We start from the raw sequence: 364 nt of genomic DNA, 5'->3' as shown, positions 1-364 counted from the left end.
ACTGTCCCACCACCCTCTTAACTCCTCCAGTGCCGAGGACAACTCTCAGCACAGGGCAGCTGGCTACAGTACACTCGTTTTCCACTTTTACGTAGTTACCCTAGACACCCCTGTGTATGTGACAAGAGGGTCCGCCGTCAGGGTCACATGAAAGGGAAAATAGGAGGTAATAGCTTCTCCTCTTTTCTATCTGCTATTGACAGATTGAGGCTGAACTGTCGCCGGATATAGGCATCATCAATGAGCGTTTCTTAGCATGTGTGTGTGTGTGAATGTAATGGTCGTGTGTCAGGTGTGATATAGATCAGGCGGAAATAGGTTCTTTATGTGTCCCGGTGTTTACATTGTGTATTGTCTGTTTTCA

Source organism: Staurois parvus, unplaced genomic scaffold (assembly GCF_062004578.1).
Source record: "Staurois parvus isolate SC_StPar_1 unplaced genomic scaffold, SC_StPar_1.0 ptg000672l, whole genome shotgun sequence".
NCBI lineage: Eukaryota > Metazoa > Chordata > Amphibia > Anura > Ranidae > Staurois > Staurois parvus.
The sequence above is the reverse complement of the archived record's forward strand: the minus strand, read 5'-3'. Positions refer to the sequence as shown.